Source organism: Chiloscyllium punctatum, chromosome 7 (genome assembly GCF_047496795.1).
Source record: "Chiloscyllium punctatum isolate Juve2018m chromosome 7, sChiPun1.3, whole genome shotgun sequence".
NCBI classification, from domain to species: domain Eukaryota; kingdom Metazoa; phylum Chordata; class Chondrichthyes; order Orectolobiformes; family Hemiscylliidae; genus Chiloscyllium; species Chiloscyllium punctatum.
In genome coordinates, this window is record NC_092745.1 from 118,478,458 (window position 1) to 118,503,653 (window position 25,196).

Consider the following 25,196-nt stretch of genomic DNA (forward strand, 5'->3'; position numbering starts at 1 on the left):
AATTAGAGGAATGTAGGAAACAGAGTTTTAGGAAGAGAAATTTCACAACGTAAACTTATTTTCATTGGTGAAAACAAAGTTGAGAGAATATGCACCTTGGCCTTATAATGCTGAATGGAATGGATAACACAAACATAAGCTGATTATTTAGAATACTAGAATCCCTACAGTCCGGAAAGGGGCCATTTGGCTCATCGAGTCTGCACTGACTCTCCAAAGAGGATCCCATCGAGACCCAGCACCCCACTCTATAACCGCCTCATTTACAATGACCAATCACTTAATTTGCACATCTTTGGAGTGATGGAGGAAACCAGAGCATCTGGAGGAAATCTATTCAGACAGTCACCTAAGGCTGCAATTGAACCTGGGTCCCTGGCACTGTGAAGCATCTAATTTAAATTCTAGGTAGAAATCCAGGAATGAGTATAAAGCATAAGTCCTGGGCAAGATTCAGAATATTTTACCCATTACCAAACCATTCCTAATGAAGAACAGACTTCCAAGTAAAGAGGTAATGGCATTACCCAGGAGATAGATTGATTTATGAAGGCTACGTACTACAAATGATAATCATGCTTCATTGATTTTTCACAGTGCTCGGAAAACAAGAAATTATAGTTATCGTATTTTAGTCACTTTACCAGACAGGCTGAAATTAAATACAATTCACAAGGTCAAAAACTGTATACAGTACATCGAGATCTCAATGTGAAGTTTGACATAAAACAGAAAACACATATATCACCCCAATTCAATAAAGGCCTGAATTCATTCTTTTCACAAATTCATTGACCTGGGTTCAAAACTTACTGGGGCAAATGACTTAACATGAAGACAGCATGCCCAACATCTTTCAGAACAGGTAGACAACAAACCTTCTGTACACAAAGGACTGTTAACAGTATATATAGACCTTGTGCATGGATGCAAGTCCGGACTAAACTCCTATTGTTCCATGTTTTGTTCATGCTTGTGTCAGCATTTGGCTTTGAAATTTTCTTGCTAATACTGGGAATGAAAATCATGCACATAAACCTGTAACAATGTGAATATAAACTCTGACCTCCAGGTAATCTGGAGATTTAACTCTCAAGTCTCCCTAACTGTTGCATATAAAGCTTGCATTTATCAACTGGTTACGATAAACACTATGAAAAATGGAGGTGATCGAATATAAGAAAAAATATAGTTAAATATATAACCAAGTAAATATGCGGAATTCATTACAGATTACATGCATTATGAAGGCATACACAGAAAAGAAATAAGAAATCAGTTGAACGTTATAACATAATCTATATGAGCAGACAAGATTTACAAGTATGTTACAGGAGGATTTGAGTTCTAAGGAAAGGCTGGATAGGCCTTCAAGTGTAGGAGGCTGAGGGCATGACCTTAAAGAGATTTATAAAATCAAGAGGGGTATGGATAAAGTGAATAGCCAAGATCTTTTCCCCAGAGTAGGGGTGTCTAAAACTAGAAGCATAGGTTTAAGGTGAGAGGGGAAAGATTTAAAAGGGATCTGAGGGGTAACCTTTTCACTCAGAGGGTGATGCATATAAGGACAATAGACAATAGGTGCAGAAGTAGGCCATTCTGCCCTTCGAGCCTGCACCACCATTCAATATGATCATGGCTGATCATCCTTAAGCAGTATCCTGTTCCTGCCTTATCTCCATAACCCTTGATTCCACTATCCTTGACAGCTCTATCCAACTCTTTCTTAAATGAATCCAGAGACTGAGCCTCCACTGCCCTCTGGGGCAAAGCATTCCACACAGCCACCACTCTCTGGGTGAAGAAGTTTCTCCTCATCTCTGTCCTAAATGGTCTACCCCATATTTTTAAGCTGTGTCGTCTGGTTCGGGACTCACACATCAGCTGAAACATGTTTCCTGCCTCCAGAGTATCCAATCCTTTAATAATCTTATATGTCTGAATCAGATCCCCTCTCAGTCTTCTAAACTCAAGGGTATACAAGCCCAGTCGCTCCAGTCTTTCAGCGTAAGGTAGTCCCGCCATTCCAGGAATTGACCTCGTGAACTACGCTGCACTCCCTCAATAGCTAGAATGTCATTCCTCAAATTTGGAGACCAGAACTGCACACAGTACTCCAGGTGTGGTCTCACCAGGGCCCTGTACAGCTGCAGAAGAACCTCTTTGCTTCTATACTCAATCCCTCTTGTTATGAAGGCCAGCACACTATTAGCCTTCTTCACTACCTGCTGTACCTGCATGCTTACCTTCATTGACTGGTGTACAAGAACACCCAGATATCTTTGTACGGCCCCTTTACCTAACTTGACTCCATTTAGGTAGTAATCTGCCTTCCTGTTCTTGCCACCAAAGTGGATAACCATACATTTATCCACATTAAACTGCATCTGACCACTCACCTAACCTGTCCAGGTCACCCTGTAATCTCCTAACATCCTCCTCACATTTCACCCTGCCACCCAGCTTAGTATCATCAGCAAATTTGCTAATGTTATTACTAATACCATCTTAGAACATAGAACATAGAACATAGAACATAGAACAATACAGCACAGAACAGGCCCTTCGGCCCACGATGTTGTGCCGAACTTCTATCCTAGATTAAGCACCCATCCATGTACCTATCCAAATGCCGCTTAAAGGTCGCCAATGAATCTGACTCTACCACTCCCACGGGCAGCGCATTCCATGCCCCCACCACTCTCTGGGTGAAGAACCCACCCCTGACATCTCCCCTATACCTTCCACCCTTCACCTTAAATTTATGTCCCCTTGTAACACTCTGTTGTACCCGGGGAAAAAGTTTCTGACTGTCTACTCTATCTATTCCTCTGATCATCTTATAAACCTCTATCAAGTCACCCCTCATCCTTCGCCGTTCCAACGAGAAAAGGCCGAGAACTCTCAACCTATCCTCGTATGACCTACTCTCCATTCCAGGCAACATCCTGGTAAATCTTCTCTGCACCCTCTCCAAAGCTTCCACATCTTTCCTAAAGTGAGGCGACCAGAACTGCACACAGTACTCCAAATGTGGCCTAACCAAAGTCCTGTACAGCTGCAACATCACCTCACGACTCTTGAATTCAATCCCTCTGCTAATGAACGATAATACTCCATAGGCCTTCTTACAAACTCTATCCACCTGAGTGGCAACCTTCAAAGATCTATGTACATAGACCCCAAGATCCCTCTGTTCCTCCACCTGACCAAGAACCCTACCATTAACCCTGTATTCCGCATTCTTATTTGTTCTTCCAAAATGGACAACTTCACACTTGGCAGGGTTGAACTCCATCTGCCACTCCTCAGCCCAGCTCTGCATCATATCTAAGTCCCTCTGCAGCCGACAACAGCCCTCCTCACTGTCCACAACTCCACCTATCTTTGTATCATCTGCAAATTTACTGACCCACCCTTCGACTCCCTCATCTAAGTCATTAATAAAAATTACAAACAGCAGAGGACCCAGAACTGATCCCTGCGGAACTCCACTTGTAACTGGACTCCATGCTGAATATTTACCATCTACCACCACTCTCTGACTTCGACCGGTTAGCCAGTTTTCTATCCAATTGGCCAAATTTCCCTCTATCCCATGCCTCCTGACTTTCCGCATAAGCCTACCATGGGGAACCTTATCAAATGCCTTACTAAAATCCATGTACACTACATCCACTGCTCTACCCTCATCCACATGCTTGGTCACCTCCTCGAAGAATTCAATAAGACTTGTAAGGCAAGACCTACCCTTCACAAATCCGTGCTGGCTGTCCCTAATCAAGCAGTGCCGTTCCAGATACTCGTAAATCCTATCCCTCAGTACCCTTTCCATTACTTTGCCTACCACAGAAGTAAGACTAACTGGCCTGTAATTCCCGGGGTTATCCCTATTCCCTTTTTTGAACAGGGGCACAACATTCGCTACTCTCCAGTCCCCTGGTACCACCCCCGTTGCCAGTGAAGACGAGAAGATCATTGCCAACGGTACTGCAATTTCCTCTCTTGCTTCCCACATAATCCTAGGATATATCCCGTCAGGCCCGGGGGACTTGTCTATCCTCAAGTTGTTCAAAATGTCCAACACATCTTCCTTCCTAACAGATATCTCTTCTAGCTTATCAGTCCGTTTCACACTCTCCTCTTCAACAATACAGTCCCTCTCGTTCGTAAATACTGAAGAGAAGTACTTGTTCAAGACCTCTCCTATCTCTTCCGACTCAATACACAGTCTCCCACCACTGTCCTTGATCGGACCTACCCTCGTTCTCGTCATTCTCAGGTTTCTCACATACGCATAGAATGCCTTGGGGTTATCCTTGATCCTATCCGCCAGGGATTTTTCATGCCCTCTCTTAGCTCTCCTAATCCCTTTCTTCAGGTCCCTTCTGGCTATCCTGTATCCCTCCACTGCTCTGTCTGAACCTTGTTTCCTCAACCTTATGTAAGCCTCCTTCTTCCTCTTTACTAGACATTCAACCTCCCTCGTCAACCAAGGCTCCCTCACACGACCATTTCTTTCCTGCCTGATCGGTACATACATATCAAGGACACGTCGTATCTGCTCCTTGAAAAAGTCCCACATTTCCACCACATCCTTCCCTGACAGCCTATGCTCCCAACGTATGCTCCTCAAATCCTGTCTTACAGCATCGTAATTTCCCTTCCCCCAATTGTAAAAACTTCCTTGTTGTGTGCACCTATCCCTCTCCATAACCAAGGTGAAAGTGACAGAATTGTGGTCGCCATCACCAAAATGTTCACCCACTAACAAGCCCACCACTTGTCCCGGTTCGTTACCGAGTACCAAATCCAATATGGCCTCCCCTCTGGTTGGACAATCTACATACTGCGTTAGAAAAGCTTCCTGGACACACTGCACAAACACCGCCCCATCCAATCTACTTGATCTAAAGAGCTTCCAATCAATATTTGGGTTACATTGTATATTGTAAAAAGCTGAGGTCCAATCACTGATCCCTGCGGTACCCCACTGGTCACTGCCTGCCATTCCGAAATGGAGTCGTTTATCTTTGTTTCCTATCAGCCAACCAACTTTCAATCCAAGTTAGTACTTTGCCCCCAATACCATGCGCTCCAATTTTTGCTCACTAACCTCCTATGTGGGACTTTATCAAAAGCTTTCTGAAAGTCCAGGTACACTACATCTACTGGGTCTCCCTCGTCCATCTTCAGAGTTACATCCTCAAAAAATTCCAGAAGATTAGTCAAGCATGATTTCCCCTCCATAAATCCATGCTGACTCTGACCTATCCTGTTACTGCTATCCAGATGTGTCGTAATTTCATCCTTTATAATAGACTCCAGCATCTTTCCCCACCACTGACATCAGACTAACTGGTCTATAATTTCCTGCTTTCTCTCTCCCACCTTTCTTGAAAAGTGGTACAACATCAGCCACCCTCCAATCCGCAGGAACTGATCCCGAATCTATCAAACTCTGGAAAATAATCACCAACACATCCACGATTTCTAGAGCCACCTCCTTCAGTACCCTGGGATGTAGACCATCAGGCCCTGGGGACTTACAACCTTATATGGAACAAGCTACCAGAGGAAGTGGTAGAGGCAAGTACAATTGCAACATTTGTAAGACATTTGGACAGGTTCATGGATAGGGAAGGTTTTGAGGAAGGTATGCCAAATATAGGCAAATTGGACTAGTTTAGTTTAGGATACCTGGTCGGCATGGGCAAGTTGAACTGAAGGGTCTGTTTCCATGCTGTATGGCTCAATGACTCAATATGGTGGTCACATAAAATACAAAAGCAAAACTCTGGAAGATGGAAAAGCAAGATGCTGGAAATCTGAAATATAAACAGAGATGTTGGAAATACTCAGCGGGTCTGGCAGCATCTGTGGAAAAACAGAGCGAACATTTCAGTACGATAATCTTGATCAGAACTGGAAAAAGTTGCAAGTTTCAAGCGAATAATTGTTTCAAGCAGACTTTAATAGTGGATTAGTGGTGCTGGAAGAGCACAGCAGTTCAGGCGGCATCCAACGAAATCGACATTTCGGGCAAAAGCCCTTCATCAGGAATGAGGGATACCAGTATAGAGAATTTATATACTGCATATGTATTAAGGAAGGAGACAGAGGTTATATCTGATCAGCCCTGCTGCACTCTCCTGTCAAACAGCCCCATTATACAATGGATTTGTATTCACTCACATACCTTAAATTCGAACTGCAGCATTGCTACTTTCTAATCCTTTCCTGTATTCATAGTTTTCATTTCTCCCTCTGAGTGTTTCAGATTACATTAGATTCCCTACAGTATGGAAACAGCCCCTTCAGCCCAACAAGTCCACACGGAGTCTCCGAAGAGTAACCCGCCCAGACCCATTCTCCTACCCTATATTGACCCCTGACTAATGCACCAAACACTACGGTCAACTTAACATAGCCAATTCACCTGACCTGCACATCTTTGGACTGTGGAAGGAAATTGGAGCACCCGGAGGGAACCCACGCAGACACGGGGAGAATGTGCAAACTCCACACAGGCTGGAATCGAACCTGGGACCCTGGTGCTGTGAGGCAGCAGTGCTAACCACCGTGCCACCCCATCTTTTAAAAAGAAATCAATTTCCTACTCTCTGACCAACCCATAATTTATCAAAATGAGAAAATCATACTTTGCTGTTTGCTGAGCACTGTAAAAAAATCAATGAGACGTGATTATTGTCAAACTCTGACATGGGAAAGAAAGCAGCAGACCAGAGAGAAAAAAAGTTCTCTGATTCGATTATTTCTACAATTTAATCTATATACTTAATCCCCTTTCAACCAAGTAAATTAAGTTAAATCACCAGTATGTCGGTGTAACCAAACATTTTATTTTATTCGTGACAGATTTAGTGTCTGTAAAACGTCAATAGGTCAGGATTCCTCATGTTGGATCCAGAATGTAGTTATTATTTGCTGTACTTATACCTCATAAATCAATTCCTAATCAGCTATTCATCTAATTCTCTCCTTGATAATGTCATTACTTCTTTATTTGGAGATCAACTGAGGAAATATAAATAGATTGGCGACAAGGCAAAATAATGCTACTCTTATGTTGTGGTACTTATTCATCTCCGTAACAATGCCGTTATCTTTCTATTTGGAGAGGGTAAGAGATTACCTTGGGACCTATGTGTTTTTTTCTCTCTGTCTCTGAGCAGCCTTATGAACCGAGTGGCGTCCACCCGGACCTCGCGCGCGCCGCCGGCCGACGCTCTTTAAATTTGAAATCTAACGCTTCCCCCGCGCCCAGGAGAAGAGGGAAAGGTGACGCAGTCATTAAAAAGGCACGCGCTGTTCCCCCCCCCCCCACACCCCACACCCCACCGGCTGTGACGAATTGAACGAACCACCTCCGCCATCTTTTTGGCGGGCAAGTCAGTCGCCTGGTGATTGAGGGTGGTAACGGTCATATCGAAACAAAGGGCGATTCTGGCAATGCGACATGTGACAATTTGAACCAGCCGTTTCCGCCGTCTTTGTTGCAGGCAAAGGGGGCTGGTTGCAGATTGACTTTGGGAAGGCACCTTGACCATCAGGATGTGAGCCAGGTACAGATGGTAGGCCCCACCTTAATATAGTGATAGAAAATGTTGACCTGCATTTACAACCTCATACAGACAAATAGAAGGCCAAAATGCCCCAAATTTGTCCGGTGTCATGGTCCTCGAGGGATGGGAACCTTTCCCCATTGCCTCTACTCAAGTATTTTTCTACTTCCTTTTTGAAAGCTAACAAAGTTGATCCTGGGATGGTGGTACTGTGCTGTGAAGATAAAGTTGGGTAAACTAGGCCAATATTCTGATTTGAAGATGCCAGTGTTGGACTGGGGTGTACAAAGTTAAAAATCACACAACACCCAGTTATCGTCCAACAGGTTTAATTGGAAGCACTAGCTTTCGAAGCGCTGCTCCTTCATCAGGTGGTTGCTATTCTTCTGATACTCTTCTTGCTATGCTCAGATATTCTTCTAAGTTTTGAAGAATGTGAGGTGATCTCATTGAAATGTACAAAATACTTACTGGGATGGACAGGGTAGATGCAGGTAAGGTGTTTCCTCTGGTCTGGGAGTCTAGAAATGGCAGCACAATATAAACATCCATGCCTAAACCACTGAGGTTTGAGATGAGGGAAAATTGTTTTACACAGAGGGTTGTGAACCCTTGTAATTCATTACCACAGAGGGTAATGCAGATCAGTCTTTGAGTAAGTTTAAGATTGATAGAACATAGAAAAATACAGAGCAGTACAGGCCCTTCAGCCCTCGATGTTGCGCCGACCGAAGCCTACCTAACCTACACTAGCCCAATAACCTCCATATGCTTGTCCAATGCCCGCTTGAATGACCATAAAGATGGAGAGTCCACCACTGCTACTGGCAGGGTATTCCATGAACTCACAACCCGCTGAGTAAAAAATCTATCCCTAACATCTGTCCTATACCTACCACCCCTTAATTTAAAGCTGTGTCCCCTAGTAACAGCTGACTTCATTAGCGGTAAAAGGTTCTCACTGTCAACCCTATCTAAACCCCTATTCATCTTGTACACCTCTATCAAATCTCCCCTAAACCTTCTTTTTTCCAATGAGAAAAGCCCCAAGTGCCTCAGCCTTTCCTCATACGATCTTCCTACCATGCCAGGCAACATCCTGGTAAACCTCCTCTGCACTCGTTCCAATGCCTCCACATCCTTCCTATAGTATGGCGACCAAAACTGCACACAGTACTCCAGATGAGACCGCACCAGAGTCTTATACAACTGCAACATGACCTCAGGACTCCGGAACTCAATTCCTCTACCAATAAAGCCCAGTACGCCATATGCCTTCTTCACAGCACTATTTACCTGGGTGGCAACTTTCAAAGATCTGTGTACATGGACACCAAGATCCCTCTGCTCATCCACACTGCCAAGTAGCCTACCATTAGCCCAGTAATCCATCTTCTTGTTACTCCTACCAAAGTGAATCACCTCACACTTAGCTACATTGAATTCCATTTGCCACCTTTCTGCCCAGCTCTGCAACTTATCTATATCCCGCTGTAACCTGCCACATCCTTCTTCGCTGTCCACAACTCCACCGACTTTCGTGTCATCTGCAAACTTGCTCACCCAGCCTTCAAGCCCCTCCTCCAGGTCATTTATAAAAATGACAAACAGCAATGATCCCAAAACAGATCCTTGTGGAACATCGCTAGTAACTGCACTCCAAGATGAACCTATACCATCAACTACTACCCTTTGTCTCCTTCCAGCCAGCCAATTCCTAATCCAAACCTCTAATGCACCCTCAATGCCATACCTCCATAGTTTTTGCATTAGCCTGCCATGGGGTACCTTATCGAATGCCTTGCTAAAATCCATATACACCACGTCCACTTCCTTGGTCACCTTCTCAAAGAACTCAATAAGGTTTGTGAGGCACGACCTGCCCTTCACAAAACCATGCTGACTATCCTTGATCACATTATTCCTATCCAGATGTTCATAAATCCTATCCCTTACAATTCTCTCTAAGACTTTGCCCACAACAGAAGTGAGACTCACTGGCCTATAGTTACTCGGGCTATCCCTGCTCCCCTTCTTGAACAAGGGGACCACATTCGCTATCCTCCAGTCTTCTGGCACTATTCCCGTAGACAACGACGACATAAAAATCAAGGCCAATGGCTCTGCATCTCCTCCCTAGCTTCCCAGAGGATCCTAGGATAAATGCCATCAGGCCCAGGGGACTTATCTATTTTCACCTTTTCCAGTATTCCCTGGACCTCTTCCCTACGTACCTCAAGGCCATCCATTCTAATCACTTGTGACTCAATATTCACATCAGCAACAGTGTCCTGTTCCTGAGTGAATACTGATGAAAAGTATTGATTTAGTGTCTCTCCAATCTCCTCCACCTCCACGCACAACTTCCCACTACTATCCTTGACTGGACCGATACCTACCCTAGTCATCCTTTTATTCCTGAAGATTTATGTTTGCCAGTAGTGCACAGAGTTATGGGGATACAATAAGTAAAAGGTATTAAAATGTTTGATCAGTAATGATCATATTGAATGGTGTGATAGGCTTGACAGGCAGAATGATCTACTCCTGTTTTTGTGTTCTTCAATTCCTAATATAAATTGCGCTCAACAATTGTTTGTGGACTACTTTATGCTCACCATACACAAAAAAACCCTTCAAACTGTTGTTATGTTGACAAACAAAGAACAATACAGCACAGGAACAGGCCCTTCAAGCCTGCGCCACACCTTTTGCCCTTCCATATTAAAACCGTTTTCACTTGCAGGATCCACATCTCTTTATTCCCTTCTTATTCAGATGCTTCTTGATGCTGCTGTTGCTTCCACCACCTGCACTGGCAATGCGTTCCAGGCACTTTGTGTGAGAAAGGTGCCTGTGTCTCTTTTAAGCCCCCACCCCCCCTCCCCACACACACACACACACACACACACACACACACACTTTGAACCTTTGCCTCTTAGTAATTGACCCCTTTACTTTGGGAAAAAGCCTCATACTTTCCACTATATCCATGCCATTCACAATCTTATAAACTTCCATCATGTTGTCCCTCAACCTCCTGCATTCCAGTGAAAACAAACCCTGTCTATCCAACCTTTCTTCATTGCTAAATGATCATGTAAAACTAATCCTCCACTCCAGCTGCCTGTGAATGGATGTGAGCTTAAGGACAGCATTGGACTCCATTACTCCAGCAATCACCAGTGAGACTCAATCTAAAATATAAGCATGAATCAAGGCTTTCAGAAGAAGACTTGTTGGGAGGAAGTGAGCATTCTGTTTTCCTGCAAATTGTTTGTAGCATCTGATAATCAAAATATTCCTTTTCAAAAGAGGTGGCTGTAAATTTCTTTTCTTTTATTTGCCATAAGATTGCCCATCATACATCATACAGAGTCAGATTCTTGTTGAGACAGATATTTTCAAGTTTATTAGCAAGATTAACTCTTTGCACAGCTCCAGTGTCACAAACACAATCTGGAACAAATTACTGCAGATACTGGAATCTATACTGAAAACAAAAAATACTGGAGATCACAATGGTTCAGGCAGCATCCATGGAGACAAAGCAAGCTAACATTTTGAGTCTCAATGACTCTTCATCAGAGTTGATGAAGCTCTGCACTTCATGTCAGCTCTGATGAAGAATCATCTAGATTCAAAACATTAACTTGCTTTTTCTCCAGGATGCTGCCTGACCCACTGTGACCTCCAGCACTTTTTTGTCTTCACACAGTCTGGAGTCTGTACTTAATGATGTTACTGTACATTATTGGGATTGGAATAGGTGTATATTTTTAACCAGTGTGGAAACAATGTGCCAAAGGGTTTTTTCTGTGCCATTGATCTCTATGACTACACACATATAACTGACTGGCTGAAAACATTACAATAATTCCATTATACAGAGAGAGTGACTGAGGGGCACCTTTATACCAGAATGTCACCTATCATGATGCCATGTAACTGCCTTGAAGATACAGGACTATTTGGTCTGGAATCTTTGCCACAATACAACATTCCCATTTTTCCCTGTTAAAGAATGTAAACATGTGGACATATTGCCTCTATACGTTCAGATAATGTTTTAATGGATGCACAATGCAACCATACCTAATCCTTATAAAGTTATGATTGGGTGGTGCAGCTTCGCTCTGTCACTGTAGATGGATGTACATAATTGTCATACATACACGGTTATTGTCTGGCATGATATCTTCAGATTCCAAGTTGTCATCTTGGTACTTGATAATCATTTTAGATAAATCATCTATTTCTTTGCAGACCATTGCACATTATAACATCACATGGCCTAAGCAGGACACAATGACACTCATTCCTGATGAAGGGCTTTTGCCCGAAACATCGATTTTCGTGTTCCTTGGATAGTGCCTGACCTGCTGTGCTTCTCCAGCACCACTCTAATCTTGACAATGACACAATATCTTGTCATGAATTCATGTGTTCATGCAAAATTTTGAACTCCTATGCTTTGTCCAGATTCAAGTTGGGATAACTGTCTTTATTATTTGGTCTTTTTCCAACAATATCTTGTGTACATGTGATTGGCTGGTGAGAATGTCATACATCTGTCTCCCAAACATGGGAGCTGCCACTGAGGGTAAATATTGTCCAAACACAGTAGCATGTCGATCTAACAAAGCAATTTCAAAATCTTGACAAGATGTTTTACATTTCATAAACACAGATTTTACAATACAAACAGTGCTACTTTCTTCATTCTTGTATGGATATGAGGATTGCTGGCAAGACTGACATTTGTCACCCATCCCTGAACTGCCCTTGATCTGCCATTTCAGAGGCAGCTAAAAGTCAACTACATTGTTTTGAATCTGGAGCCACATGTACAGTGAACCAGATAAGGGCATCCAAATGGGTTTTTACAACAACCTGTAAGACATGGGAGCAGAAGCATTTAACCCAGAAGCATTCAGCCTATTCAGCTTCAGCACTCAATAAGATCATAGCTAATTTGATAATCTTCAACTCCACATGCCTGCCTTTTACCCGTAACCCTTGATTCCCCTACTGATTAAAAGTCTATCTCATCTTTGAATGTACTTAAAGACCCAACTCAACAGCCCTCTGAAGTAAAGGATTCCACAAATTCACTACCCTCTGAAAGGAAAAAAATCCTTCTCATCTGTGCCTAAAAAAGAGAGACCCCTAATTCTGAGTTAATGCCCTCTGGTCCTAGACTCTCCCACAAGGAGAAACAAGCTTTCTGCATATAACTTATCAAGTTCCCAACAAAGCTTGTATGTTTCAATAAAGTTGCCTCTTGTTCTTCTAAATTCCAACGAGTACAGGCCCATGTTACTCAACTTCTTCTCATATGATAGCCCTCCATATTTGGGATCAGCCGAATGAACCATCTCTGAACCATCTCCAAAGCCAGTCGCTTTTCTTAGTTAAGGAGCCCAAAACTGTTGACAATATTCCAGCTGTGAAGAAAGGAAGAAGGGAGTTTGGTGAAATAGTCACCAGAATGTAATCATGTCTTTGGTTATGTAAATTATGAGTCACAACCTTGCACCACTGCTCAGATGGAATCTTATTTGGAAGGAGAGTTTCTCTAAATTGTTGGGTTGACAGAGTTGACTTGATTAGTTGATTGATGTTCAGATTAATACCAGCCAATATATGGATTAATTCACCTATCTCTTGTTTATTTTCTGCACCCATGAGAAATATGTGTACATGATCCAACATGTCTTGATGCAGATAAAAACTGAAAACATAGCGGACAGTGGAAATCAGAAACAAAAACAGAAATTGCTGGAAAAGCTCAGCAGATCGGGCAGCATCTGTGGAGAGAAATCAAAGTTAACATTTCAGGTCCAGTGACCTTTCCTCAGAACTCTGAGTTATGTCTTGATATAGACCTTATGGAATTATGATTTGGTTGCTTTGAAGATTATATTCTTCAAGAGTATTACTTTGTTTCTGAATGACCAAAATGAACATAATAACCTAGGGACCTACTGGATGTGTTCAGGCCACTTACCTGATGATGATCTTTTTGAACTGTTGCAATGGTCATCATCTCAAAATCTATGAGATCGCTGCTGCAGTCTGGAATCTTTGTGTTGCACCTGACAGGTTTGTTACCTCTTGAATCATAATAATATGTGGTTGGTCATTCTGGCCGGAGACTTCAACTGCATCGTTGATGTGACTGCATGAACCAGAGGCATTGCCAGCAAATTAGACACCATATCCAGATTCCTGATGGAAACAGTGAAAGACGGCAAACTGCATGATGTATTCAACACCCCTGCAGATGGAACGCAGTGCAAGAGACATCTTGTTGATGTATTCAACACCCCTGCAGATGGAACGCAGTGCAAGATACACCTTGTCGTGGCCAGACAGGATAGATATCTTGTTTCTGTCTCAAACATTCTCAGTCAGATCCACTAACATCAAGCCGGTGTTCTTCTCTGACTACTGCCTCCTGTTGGCTGACTATCAGCTACAGCGGGCTGCCAAGGAAACGTGGAAGCTGAGTGTGCAACTAGACCCCAGATACATTAGGGAGCTAAAAAGGGACTACACAGGTTGGAGGACCATGAAGCCCCTCTTTGAGTCTCTAGCAGATTGGTTGGAAAATGTCAAGGAGAACAGCAAGAGGCTTTTCATCCTCAAAGAAGTTCAGAAGGCAAAAGATAGAAACAGGGAAAATTCTCCAAACTACAGAAAAGCATGCAGACGATGGGGGTTAATGTCATGAAGGATCTCCAGGAGGTGAAGAACCAGCGAGCCTCAATCTTTGCCTCAGAGACCTCCAAGATAATCTTTCAGTCCAGGGTCCGCACCATGGAGTATGATGAGACGTGCTCGCATTTCTTCCAGAAGGTGCCGAGGGAGACCTCTGTGCTCAGTGGCCTGAAGTTATCTCGGTAAGGTCATCTCATTCTGACATCCTAAGGATCAGCAAGTTATAACTAATGAGCTGACCAAGACCCTTGAGTCCTTCAACAAAAAAAAACTCCTAGAAGCAACAGCTTCTATTCAATTCTGTGGGATTTGATTGACCAGGACCTACTATAGGTGTACAACAAGATGCTGCAAATCCATGAGGAAAGGTATCTTCACCCTCATCTACAAATGGAAGAGGTGAAGGCAGAAACGATAAATTGGCAATAAATCTCACTGTTGATTATGGATTATAAATTGCGGCCTCAGGTCATCGCCAACTGGGTGAGGTCTGCTCTGAGACTGGTGATTCACCCTGACAAAACCTCATCACCATGATATGTCACAGTTATGGCTATCAGATTTTTCTATTTGTATTGGCAAGGCATCTGCTTTGTTATGAATTCTAGGTGTATTCAAATACTGTGCCTTTGTTTTATCATTTACTATTTTTGTAATCTCTAGCCCTATTACTGATACACTCTTAGGCTTCTACACTCTGTTCCTTTCTGTCATGCTGTGATCAACATTTCCTTTACTACTAACTTCCTATCTTGCCATGTCTTAGAACATAGGAACATGCGTAGGCCATTCAGCCCATTGAGCCTGCTCTGTCATTCAATAAGATCATGACTGATTTGTGGCATAATTCCATTTGCTTGCCTTGGGCCCATATTCCATGATACCCTTGCTTAATTAAAAAATATCTATTTCATATTTAAATTTAACAATTAAATTAGCATTGATTGCCGTTTGAGGAAGAGGGTTGATTTTCGTACTATCCCAAGGCATGGTGCTAGATCTGCACACAGTAGTCTATGTGGGGTTTAACTAGGATTTTGTATGTTTGCATCCTTATACTGCAGGGAAAAAGTGAGGACTGCAGATGCTGGAGATCAGAGCTGAAAATGTGTTGCTGGAAAAGCGTAACAGGTCAGGCAGCATCCAAGGAGCAAGAGAATCGACATTTCGGGCATGAGCCCAAAAAGACAATTCTCCTACTCCTTGGATGCTGCCTGACCTGCTACGCTTTTCCAGCAACACATTTTTAATCCTTATACTGCAGCCTCTTAGATATGAAGGCCCACATTCCATTAGCCTTCTTGACTACATTCTGCACCTTTTTGTGGTATTTTAAAGAGCTTTGCACCTGAATTCCCAAATCTCATTGGACATCCACTGTATTTAACTTTGTGCCTTCTAAAAAAAATGTCCTTATCTATGCTTTTTCTGTCCAAAATGGATAACCTCACACTTCCTTTTATTAAAATCTATCTGCCACAGCTTTGCCTTTCACCGAATCAATGAGTATCCTGTTGCAAGATTATGCTGTTTTCAACACTGTCTACAATGCTGCCCAATTTTGTGTTGTCAGCAATTTTGGATATTTGACTTTTTAAGCCATTGTTTTCGTCAATAATGAATATTGTGAATAATTGAGGCCCCAACTCAGATCCCTGCAGGACACCACTAGTCAAGCCCGACCAATTTGAGGACTTACCCATTATTCCAATTCTCTGTTTCCTGCCACTTAACAAATTTCCTATCCATGTCATTAACTTGACCCCAATTCCGTGGGCTTCCTTAGCTAACAGTCTCCTGTTTGGAACTTTATCAAGAGCCTTCTTCCCATATAAACAACATCCATCGACTCATCTCTGTTCACCAACTTTGTCACCTCTTCAAAAAACTCAAAGGTTTGTCAGACATGACCCAACCTTCACGAATCCTCCTGATTAACACATTTTTCTAGGTGATCGATTATCCCATCCTTAAGTATAAACACTAGTAATTTCTCTATCAGGGATACCGAGCTAACTATACAGACTATATGAGGCTGTCCATTGGTAAAGTTCCTACTTTCCTCAGTATTGGTGCCAATGCCACAGGAATTGAAATCCTGAGATTATTATCTCTGTGATTCTACTTTTAATTTAGCTCCGAGCTGCCAATGCTCTCTCACCAGAACCTCCTTTTTAGTTCTAACAGTGTAATTGATATGTGGACCATGAGTGCTGAACGCTCCCAATCCTTCTAGCCCAGAGCACATATCCCAAAGTCTGATAACAGGAAAGCAACACAGCCTCCTGGACTCTGCTAATGGCAGCAGAGAACCAAGATTATCGCTTTGACTGTGCTTCTCCCAGTTACCACTGCTTTCTTAATCATTCCCTCCAAATGAATGACTCACTCATAGACCCCTCCCCCACATTCCATTTTGTGATAAGTAGAATTACAAATGCAGGACTTTAACTGAGGAGCAGCCTGCCTCAGGATTCCATCGGAATATCTGGTCCATTATGGTGCAGTGGAATCATCACATGTTTACGGCTCAGAAAGAGGCAGTTCTGCCAGTTGTCCATGACAACTCTGTGAGAGCAACTCAGCAGGTCCCACTCTCTGCCTTTTCCCTGTAGCCTCATTCTCCTCAAATAAATATCTAAATTCCTTTCAAAAGGCACATTTGAATTTGTTCCTGCCATACCCTCAAGCTGATTATTTTGCCAATCACTTTCATTGGCTCTAGTTTTTCCCTATCTGCTCATGAGACCCCTATGATTTTGAACAGCGAAAACAGAACTCCTCTCAAGCTTCTGTTTTTGGATTTTGGGATGGTATATAATTCTGTTATCTAAAGAGAACCTTTGCAGATTCCCCAATCTATTCATATAACTAAAGTACTTCACCTCTGGAACATTACTGCAAATTGCCTTTTGCACTTACTCTAATTCCCTCACATTATTCCAAATAAAATGATCAACATTCAACACACTACTCTAGGTGAGCCCAAACTAATGTTATATATTGATTCCCGATGAAGGACTTATGCCTGAAATATCAATTCTCCTGCTCCTTGGATGCTGCCTGACTGGCTATGCTTTTCCAGCACCACACTCTCGACAATGTTATATACACGCTGCCTGTGGAATTCCTTTCCCAGAAGACGGTTGAGGCTGAATCATTGGATTTATTTAAAGTTGAGTTTGATTTTTGATCAATTGGGAAGTAAAGGATTTTGGAGACAGACAAGAAAGTAGAGTTGAGAACTTAGCCAGATCATATTGAATGAGGGGAGGTGATGGTCTAGTTGTATTATCATTAGACTATTAATCCAGAGACTCAGATAATGTTCTGGGGACAAAGGTTTGAATCCTGCCATGGTAGATAGTGGAATTTGAATTTAATAAAGGTCTGGAATTAAAAGTCTAATGATGATCCATAGTCAATTGTCAGGAAAACCCATCTGGCTTACTGATGTCCTTCAGGGAGGGGGACTGCCATCCTAGCCTGGCCTGGCCGGGCCTGTACATGGCTCCGGGCCCGAGCGGTCTGGTTGATTCTTGACTGCCCTCTGGGCAATAAATAATGTCCAAAGACAGCCTCATCCAGTGAATTCATTTTTTAAAAGTTGGAAGAGCAGACTCAAAGGCTTGCTGCTGTTCCTAAGTTCTATCATGAGCTTGCTTTTGTACTGTATGCCTTTTTTAGAAAGTTCTAGATCCCTGGAACCTTACTAATTGCTTTCTCAACTTTCCCTGACACGTAAAACAATTTGAGCAAAGATATCCTAAACCAAAGTCCTTTGCTTCGGCACTTCCTTCAGATTTATATCCTTTATTTTATGTTACTTTTTCTCATCCTTCACATGAAAGTATTTTATTTCACATACTTCTTTACATTACATTTCTAACACCTTGTGTCTACCCATTCCACCAGTCTCCATGTGTTCTGGTTAAGTTAACTACCGTCCTTCTCACAGTTCACAATAGTTCCAAGTTCTGTGTCATCTGCAATTTTTGAAATTGTGTCCAGCACACCCACATCTCATTTATGATTATACATTAATTAAGGCATTGGTCCAAATACCAAATCTTGGGTAATTATATACCATCCCAAAATCCAAAAAACAACTGTTCACCATTCCTTGTGTCAGTCAGTTAATTTCATGCTGCCATCCTGCCTGTCATTTCATGGTTTACACCTTTGCTGACGGAGGTAATTCCCAGATGACAACCCCTCGTGGTATTTGTCACCTCTTACAGTATGTGGTACTGGATAAGGATTGGTTGAGGTATTTCAATGTCTTTTGCTTTGACTTTGACCTATTGAGTTATTAGTGCTAGAGAATATAGCACTGTACAGTATCTACAGAAGAGACTCTGTTATTAGGTAACAAGAAAGTTCATTGCACAATAGCAATAAGTACCACTGCATTTACTCAGACATAATGACTAGGACCTTAGGAAGCTGGTACAGTTAGATGTGTTCTCTCTGAAAGCTAGAGTACTACTTCTTGTCTCTACCCACATACTGTTTTTGACATCAGTCGAATGAGTGGAGCCAACATAATATGAACATTAACCGTTTTAGAGCCACCTGCTGATACAGCACTGATAAGACTGTTATGCATCACTTTATTGAACACCTTTTGGAAGTCCATGTGCAACACATTAGCTGCATTACCCTCATCAACCTTCTATTTTACCTTATCAATCAGTTAAACATGATTTGTCCCTAATAAGTCTATTAAAGGAAAAAGAATAACTAGAGAGAGAATAGGGCCCCTCAAGGACCAAAGTGGACATGTATGTGTAGAACCACAGTACATAGGCAAGGTTCTCATTGAATATTTCTCCTCTGTGTTTACCATGGAGAACGACATAAAAACTTGAGAACTTGGGGAAGTTAGTGGTGATATCTCAGGCACAGTCCATAACACAGTAGAGGAGGTGTTGGTTATATTAGAATGTATGAAGGTGGGTAAATCTCCTGGTCCTGACCAGATACATGCAAGAACACTGCAAGAGGTTAGAGAAGAAATTGAATGGGCCCTGGCTGATATATTTGCATTTTCATTCGCTGTAAGTGAGGTCCCAGATACTGGAGGGTAGCGGATGTTGTGCCATTATTCAAGAAGGGCTGCAAATAAGTGCCTGGGAACTATAGACCAGTAAGCTTAACATCTGTGTACGTTACTTGAGAAGATTCTAAGGGATAAGGTATACTTGCATTTGGAAAGACAGGGTTTGATTAGGAGTAGTCAGCATGACTTTGCGAGTGGCAGATCAGGCCTCACAAATTTGTTAGAGTTCTTTGATGAAGTAACCAGGAAGATTGACAAGGGCAGGGCGGTAGATGTAGCCTACATGGATTTCAGTAAGGCCTTTGATAAGGTTCCACATGGTTGGCTCTTCTGAGGAATCCAAGGCGATGTGGCAAATTGGATACAAAATTGGCTTAATGGTAGGAAGCAGAGAGTAGTGGTGGAAGGAAGCTTGTCGGACTGGAGGCCTGTGACTAGTGGAGTGCCTCAGTGGTCGATGTTTATTAACTATATCAATGACTTGAGAAGTTTCAAAACATGATTATTAAGTTTGCTGATGACACTAAAATAGGCGGTATTGTAGACAGTGAGAAGGTCGTCAGAAATTGCAGCAGGACCTTGATCAGCTGGGGAAGTGGGCCGAGAAATGGCACATGGAGTTTAATATAGATAAGTGTGAGATCTTGCATTTTGGATATTCAAACCAAGGTAAGAGTTTCATGGTGAATGGTAGGGCCTTAAAGAGTGTAGTGGAACAGAGGGATCTTGGAGTTCAGGTTCACAGTTCTTGAAAAGTTGAGTTATGGGTAGACAGGTCAGTGAAGAAGGCTTTTGGCACACTGGCCTTCAACAGTCAGGGCACTGTGTATAGAAGTTGGGAAGTTATGTTGCAGTTATATAGGACATTGATGAGGTTGCACTTGGGTATTGTGTTCAGTTTTGGTCACCTTGTTATAGTAAGGATGTTATTAAACTGGAAAGAGTGCAGAAGAAACTTACAAGGATGTTGCCTGGATTCAATGGTCTACGTTATAGGGAGAGATTGGACAAGCTAGGGCTTTGAGCAGCAGACTGAGGGGAGATGTTATTGTGATGTATAAGTTCATGAGAGGCATGGATAGGATGAATGCACTCAGTCTTTTTCCCAGGGTTGGGGAATCAAGGACTAGAGGGCACCAGTTTAAGGTGAGAGGGGAAAGTATAAAATGGTAACCCAAGGGGCAATGTTTTTTACACAGCGGGTGGGATGCATATGGAATGTGCTGCCAGTCGAAGTGGTTGAGATGGGTACATCAACAACATTTAAAAGGCGTTTGGATAAAAACATGGATAGGAGAGGATGAGAAAGATATGGGGCAAGTGCAGGGAAATGGGGTTAGTGTTGATGAACATTTTGGTCGACATGGATCAGTTTGGACCAAGGGGCCTGTCTCCATGCTGTAGGACTCTATGACTTTAACAAGTTTGTGTTGAATTTTCTTAATTCATTATCATCTGTCTGCCTTATTCTTCCATTTTCCACTCTTTTACTACTTACTTGCCTGCAGAAGATTGCTGCATTTGTTTTTATTTTAGATGCCATTCTCTTCTCGTATTTTCTGTGTGCTCCTCTTGTTCCTTTTCACTTCTGTCACAAACTTTTTACATTCAGCATGGTTCTCACTTGTATCATTTGCCTGACATCCGTCATACAACCTCTTTCTCTGCTTCATCTTACTCTTGATTTCTTTCAGCATCCAAGGAATCCTGGCTTTGTTTTATTCTACCTTTTCCCCACATGAATATATACTTCAACAGCACCTGAAGCATCTCCTCTTCAAGGCAATTCATTGTTTGATTATTGCTTTGTTTGGCAATCTTGTTTCCAACTTACCTGGGAAAGATCTGTTCCCCACCTCTTGAAATTGTTCCTGTCATAGAGTCATAGAGATGTACAGCATGGAAAAAGACCCTTCGATCCAACCCGTCCATGCCGACCAGATATCCCAACCCAATCTAGTCCCACCTGCCAGCACCCAGCCCATACCCCTCCAAACCCTTCCTATTCATATACCCATCCAAATGCCTCTTAAATGTTGCAATTGTACCAGCCTCCACCACATCCTCTAGTAGCTCATTCCATACACTCTGCATGAAAAGTTCTCCCTTAGGTCTTTTTTATATCTTTCCCCTCTCACCCTAAACCTATGCCCTCTAGTTCTGGACTCCCCGACCCCAAGGAAAAGACTTTGTCTATTTATCCTATCCATGCCCCTTATAATGTTGTAAACCTCCATAAGGTCACCCCTCAGCCTCTGATGCTCCAGGGAAAACAGCCCCGGCTTGTTCAGCCTCTCCTTGTAGCTCGGATCCTCCAACCCTGGCAACATCCTTGTAAATCTTTTCTGAACCCTTTTAAGTTTCACAACATCTTTCCGATAGGAGGAAGACCAGAATTGCATGCAATATTCCAACAGTGGCCTAACCAATGTCCTGTACAGCCGCAACATGACCACCCAACTCCTGTACTCAATACTCTGACTAATAAAGGAAAGCATACCAAACGTCTTCTTCACTATCCTATCTACCTGCAACTCCACTTTCAAGGAGCTACGAACCTGCACTCCAAGGTCTCTTTGTTCAGCAACACTCCCGAGGACCTTACCATTCAGTGTATATGTCCTGCTAAGATTTGCTTTCCCAAAATGCAGCACCTCGCATTTATCTGAATTAAACTCCATCTGACACTTCTCAGCCCATGGTCCATCTGGTCCAGATCCTGTTGTGATCTGAGGTAACCCTCTTCACTGTCCACTACACCTCCAATTTTGGTGTCATCTGCAAAGTTACTAACTGTACCTCTTATGCTCGCATCCAAATCATTTATGTAAATAACAAAAAGTATTGGGCCCAGCACCGAACTCATGGCACTCCACTGGTCACAGGCCTCCAGTCTGAAAAACAACCCTTCTCCACCACCCTCTGTCTTCTATCTTTGAACCAGTTCTGTATCCAAATGGCTAGTTCCCCTGTCATTCCATGAGATCTAACCTCGTTAATCAGTCTCCCCAGGGCAACCTTGTCAAACGCCTTACTGGAGTCCAGATAGATCACATCTACTGCTCTGCCCTCATCAATCTTCTTTGTTACTTCTTCAAAAAGCTTAATCAAGTTTGTGAGACATGATTTCCCACGCACAAAGCCATGTTGACTATCCCAAATCAGTCCTTGCCTTTCCAAATACATGTACATCCTGTCCCTCAGGATTCCCTCCAACAACATGCCCACCACCGAGATCAGGCTCATTGGTCTATAGTTCCCTGGCTTGTCTTTACCGCCCTTCTTAAACAGTGGCACCACGTTTGCCAACCTCCAGTCTTCCGGCACCTCACCTGTGACTATCGATGATCCAAATATCTCAGCAAGAGGCCCAGCAATCTCTTCTCTAGCTTCCCACAGAGTTCTCGGGTACACCTGATCAGGTCCAGGGGAGTTATCCACCTTTAACCGTTTCAAGACATCCAGCACTTCCTCCTCTGTAATCTGGACTTTTTGCAAGATGTCACCATCTATTTCCCTACAGTCTATGTCTTTCATATCCTTTTCCACATATTCATTTAACATCTTCCCCATTTTCTGTGTCTCCACACAAAGGCCGCCTTGCTGATCTTTGAGGGGCCCTATTCTCTCCCTAGTTACCCTTTTGTCCTTAATAAAAACCCTTTGGATTCTCTTTAATTCTACTTGCCAAAGGTATGTCATGTCCCCGTTTTGCCCTCCTGATTTCCCTCTTAAGTATACTCCTACCTTCTTTATACTCTTCTAAGGATTCACTCGATCTATCCTGTCGATACCTGACATATGCTTCCTTCTTTTTCTTAACCAAACCCTCAATTTCTTTAGTCATCCAGCATCGCTACACCTACCAGCCTTCCCCTTCACCCTGACAGGAATACACTTTCTCTGGATTCTTGTTATCTCATTTCTGAAGGCTTCCCATTTTCCAGCCGTCCCTGTACCTGCGAACATCTGCCTCCAATCAGCTTTCGAAAGTTCTTGCCTAATACTGTCAAAATTGGCCTTTCTCCAATTTAGAACTTCAACTTTTAGATCTGGTCTATCCTTTTCTATCACTATTTTAAAACGAATAGAATTATGGTCACTGGCCCTAAAGTGCTCCTCCACTGACACCTCAGTCACCTGCCCTGCCTTATTTATCAAGAGTAGGACAAGTTTTGCACCTTCTATAGTGGGTACATCCACATACTGCATCAGAAAATTGTCTTGTACATACTTATGAAATTCCTCTCCATCTAAACCTTTAACACTATGGCAGTCCCAGTTGATGTTTGGAAAGTTAAAATCCCCTACCATAACCACCCTATTATTCTTACAAATAGCTGAGATCTCCTTACAAGTTTGTTTCTCAATTTCCCTCTGACTATTAGGGGGTCTATAATACAATCCCAATAAGGTGATCATCCCTTTCTTATTTCTCAGTTCCACCCAAATAACTTCCCTGGATGTATTTCCAGAAATATCCTCCCTCAGCACAGCTGTAATGCTATTCCTTATCAAAAATGCCACTCCCCCTCCTCTCTTGCCTCCCTTTCTTTCCTTCCTGTAGCATTTATATCCTGGAACATTAAGCTGCCAGTCCTGCCCATCCCTAATCTATGTTTCCGTAGTTGCTATGGTATCCCAGTCCTATGTTCCTAACCATGCCATAAGTTCATCTGCCTTCCCTGTTAGGCCCCTTGCATTGAAATAAATGCAGTTTAATTTATTAGTCCTACCTTGTCCCTTGCAATTCTGAGAGAGTGTGGCCCTCAGCTGAGGCAGGGCTAACTGTAGAGAGGTTAGGTGCCAGCGCGTTGCTGCAAGCGTGGAGCGGAAGATCTTGAAGGAGAACTGTTGCTGGTGTTTTTGAATCTGTAGTCTGTACTGTTTCTTCTGTTCGCTGCCTGCCCTGACTGTTTGGCTCACTTCTGTTCTCAGCTGTACCCGATCTCAGATCGATCTCTTTCCTCACTATCTCACTAGGTTCCCCCCCTCCCCCCCCCCCCCCCCACTCGCCCCCATCCCCCCCCACACACCTTACTAGTTTAAATCCTCCCAAGCAGTTCTCACAAATTTCCCTGCCAGTATATTAGTCTCCTTCCATAGTTTTCCACTGATTGCTTCTTGTTATTTCCCACAGCTAACCTGGACCTAATGATATTTATGATGGCTGTCTCAATCTATTTAAACTTCTTTAGGAACTGTATCCTTCACAATTTAAGATTTTGTATGAGTTAAAATGAAAAAAGTTTTTGAAATTGGTGTTGGCTTTTAGTTTCTTGGAAGTGATTCTCAACATGAGCCAGTATTATCCCCACCAGAAAAAAAAATGTTTCTCATCACAATTGTTCAATCAAATAAACATATATTATGGTACTTGCCATTTAACAAGTGTGATAATATTCAGTTTGCAAAAATGATTTCTTTATTCACTGTACCTAAAGGTTCATTTATACAAGCTCTTCAATATATTTGATAAATCTGTTTTCAAACATACTGATTTACTGATAGTCTGGTTAGCAAGGTTGGATCGCATAAAATACAGGGAGAACTAGCCATTTGGATATAGAACTGACTCGAGGGTGGTGGTCGAGGGTTGCTTTTCAGACTGGAGGCCTGTGACCAGCGGTGTGCCACAAGGCTTAGTGCTAAGTCCACTGCTTTATGTCATTTATGTAAATGATTTGAATGTGAACATAGGAGGTCTGGTTTATACTTTTGCAGATGACACTAAAATTGGAGGTGTGGTGGACAGCGAAGAAGGTTACCTCAGAGTACAACGGGATCTTGATCAGAAGGGCCAGTGAGCCAAGATGTGGTAGATG

The 25,196-nt window shown here is 42.6% G+C and overlaps 1 protein-coding gene across 3 annotated transcripts in view; it reads right to left on the reverse strand.

The window, feature by feature from the left end:
• The window catches only part of LOC140480087 (volume-regulated anion channel subunit LRRC8C-like), a 65,305-nt gene that overhangs the window by 18,441 nt on the left and 21,668 nt on the right, over positions 1-25,196 (reverse strand). The window contains exon 1 of one of the 3 annotated variants that reach the window (XM_072574722.1): positions 24,108-24,302. The exons of 1 other annotated variant lie outside the window; for it this stretch is intronic. The gene's annotated coding sequence lies outside the window, so the exon portion shown is untranslated. Of the gene's footprint in view, positions 1-7,156; positions 7,255-24,107; positions 24,303-25,196 lie in introns of those variants that run through there. One more of the 3 variants, XM_072574721.1, reaches the window with a different exon arrangement.